The 3,207-nt window shown below is 34.4% G+C and overlaps 1 non-coding gene across 1 annotated transcript; it reads right to left on the minus strand.

Moving 5' to 3' along the window:
• Positions 1–1,248: 1,248 nt before the first annotated feature.
• LOC114624008 lies at positions 1,249–1,312 on the minus strand. The gene has a single exon (XR_003711866.1). It is a non-coding gene; the product is annotated as a U7 small nuclear RNA (small nuclear RNA).
• Positions 1,313–3,207: the final 1,895 nt, after the last annotated feature.

Below are 3,207 nucleotides of genomic sequence, written 5' to 3' on the forward strand. Positions count from 1 at the left end.
TGTGTTTAGGTATGCTCCTTGCAAATCCCTAATCCCTCTGAGACTTTTAACATGAAGAGATGTTGGATTTAGTCAAAAGATTTTTCAGCATCTAATGATATGACCATATTTTTAAAAGAATTATTTATTTGTTTTTTTTGTATATGAATACACTGTAGCTGTCTTCAGAGTACACTAGAAGAGGGCATCAGATTCCATTATAGACGTATATGAGTCACCATATGGTTGTTGGTAATTGAACTCCAGATCTCTAGTCAGTGCTCCTAACAGCTGAGTCCTCTCTCTAGCCTAATCATGTGTTTGGGTTTTTTTTCTGTTTGTATGGCAAATTACATGATGGATTTTCATATATTAAACCACCCATGCACTCCTGGGATGAAGCCTCTACATGATCACGGTGGATGTTGGTTTTGATGTGTTCTTAGATTCAGTTTATGAGTATTTTGTTGGGAATTTTTACATAAAAATCATAAAGGAAATTGTTCTGAAATTATCTTTCTTTGTTGAGTCTGTGTGGTTTAGGTTCCAGGGTGACTGTGGCCTCATAGAATGAGTTTGGCAGTATTCTGTTTATATTTTGTGGAATAGTTTGGGGAGTATTGGTATTAGCTCTTCTTTAAAGGCTGGTAGAATTTTGCACTAAAAGCATCTGTCCCTGTTTTTTTGGTTGGTTGGGAGACATCTTATGACTGCTTCTATTTACTTAGGGGATACAGGACTATTTAGATAACTTACCTGATTTTTATTTAACTTTGGTAAATGATATCTGTTTAGAAAATCTTCCATTTCATTTGAATTTTCTAATTTTGTGAATTATAGGCTTTTGAAGTAAAACATAATTATTCTTTGAATTTCCTCAGTGTCCTTTGTTAAATCTCCCTTTTCATTTCTCATTTTATTAATTTGGTTATTGTCTCTCTACATTTTAGTTAGTCTGGCTAAAGCTTTGTCTGTACTGTTGATTTTCTCAAAGAATCAGCTCCTCATTTGCCAAAGACTACCCTTGACTTGAACTGGAGTTCAAGCTGACAGCTCTGTTGTTTGCTTGAGGTGGCTCTCTAGACAGATTTCTATTTGAGATAGCTCTCTGCTAGAGACAGCTTTCTGCTTAAGACAGATCATAAGTTTTCCACCAAAAGTCAGAAAATCCACTAGAAAGAAGTCTAAAAGAGCTACTTTAGCTAAGTAGCTTTTTCTGACTTTGTCAGAAAACTTGCTAGAAATATTCTAAAAGCTCTCTGGATACCTCATGGATTTCTATGACCAAAATTAGAAAACCTGCTAGAAAAACTCTAAGAGAGCAGTATAGCTCTCTAAGTAAGTTTTTGTTTCTTCTGACCAAAGTTAGAAAGTCTGCTAGTACAATTCTTGGGTTTTTACAACCAAAGTCAGTAAACACATTAGAAAAAATAACGGGTTTTCTGACATTAGTTAGAAAAAACCCCATAAAGCTACTTAGAGTGCTGTATTGCTTTCTTAGAATTTTTCTGACTTTGGTCAGAAAACCCTCCAGATGAATTTCAAAAATAAACTGCTATAGCACTTTAGAACACTTCTATCTTGCAGACCACACCGCAGTATTTTTATTGTCATGTCAATTCAATTGTTTATCTTGGTTACCTTTTGATTATCCCATGAATCAGCATAAAATGATATTAGCCCTTTGATTCTTAGAAAAGAACAGCAAATACATTTTTTTAACATAGCAAATGAACTCAAAGCTCTGCCTGCCTTTGTAAGCACAGACAATAAGCTAGCTGGGTGAGATCCTTCTCAAAGATAACTACTCCCACCATGATTGGACCTAAACTAACCTTGTCCCAGTCTGACTTTGAACTCAGAAATCTGCCTGCTTTTGTAAGCACAAACACTAAGTATAGCTGGGTGGGATCTTGCCCTGAGATCACAACTACCTAAATCTCTTTATCTGATTTCTTTATCATCTTTCTGAGAAAGGTTTTAAATTGTTAGTATGAGACCTCTCCAATTTTTTTATGAAGGCACTTGGTGCTATGAACTTTCCTTTTAGCATGCCTTTCATTGTATCCCATAATTTTGGGTATATTTTGGGTATAATGTGCCTTCATTTTCATTGAATTCTGGAAAGTTTTTATTTCTTCTCTAACCCAGTTAACATTGGGTTCTGTGCGTACGTAGGCTTTCTGTTGTTTCTGTTGCTGTTGAAGTCCAGCTTTAATCCATGGTGGTCTGATAAGATGCAAGGAATTATTTCATTCTTCTTGTATCTGTTGAGGTTTACTTTGTGACCAAGTTATATGGTCAATTTTGTAGAAGGTTCTATGAGGTTTTTAGATAAAAGTGTTTTCTTTTGTGGTTGGTTGAAGTTGTTCTATAAATATCTGTTAGATTTATTTGATTCATAACCTCAGTTAGTTTGATTATTTCTCTGTTTAACTTTTTTCTTGATAACATGTACATTGGTGAAAGTGGGAAGTTGAAGTCTCCCACTAATAATGTGTGGAGTTTGATATGTGATTTAAGCCTTAGTAATTAATGTTTCTTTTATGAATGTGGGTACTTTTGCATTTGGATCACAGATGTTCAGAATTGAAATGTCATTTTGGTGGAATTTTTCTTTGACGATTATGAATTTCCATCCTAACTCTTTAGATAACTTTTGGTTAACGTCTATTTTATTATATATTAGAATGGCTACTCCAGCTTGTCTATTAGGTCTATTTGCTTGGAAAACCATTTTCTAATACTTTACTCTAACTTAATACCTATGTTTGTTGCTGAAGTGCTTTTCCTGTATGCAGAATTCTGATGAATCTTATTTATGCATCCACTTTGTTAACCTGTGTCTTTTTACTGGGGAATTGAGACCATTGATATTGAGAAATTGAGAAATATTTAACCATAATTATTGGTCCTTTTTTTTTATGATGTTGGTGGTACTCTGTGTGTGTTTGTGTGTGTGTGTGTGTGTGTGTGTGTGTGTGTTTCTTCTTTTCATTTTATTGGTATGGAGTTATCTATTTCTTGTATCTTCCTCGGTTTAGTTATCATCCATGTATTGGAAATACCTTCCAGTTTCCTCTGTAATGCTGGGTTAGTGGAAAGATATTGTTTAAATTTGGTTGTGTCATGGAGTATCTTGTTTTCTTAGACCATAGTGAATGACAGTTCATTCCTCTGTGTACTACCCTTATCTCATATATTGTGAGCATAAAGATAGACTGGAAA

This window comes from Grammomys surdaster, unplaced genomic scaffold (genome assembly GCF_004785775.1).
Source record: "Grammomys surdaster isolate TR1022 unplaced genomic scaffold, NIH_TR_1.0 203, whole genome shotgun sequence".
Taxonomy (NCBI): domain Eukaryota; kingdom Metazoa; phylum Chordata; class Mammalia; order Rodentia; family Muridae; genus Grammomys; species Grammomys surdaster.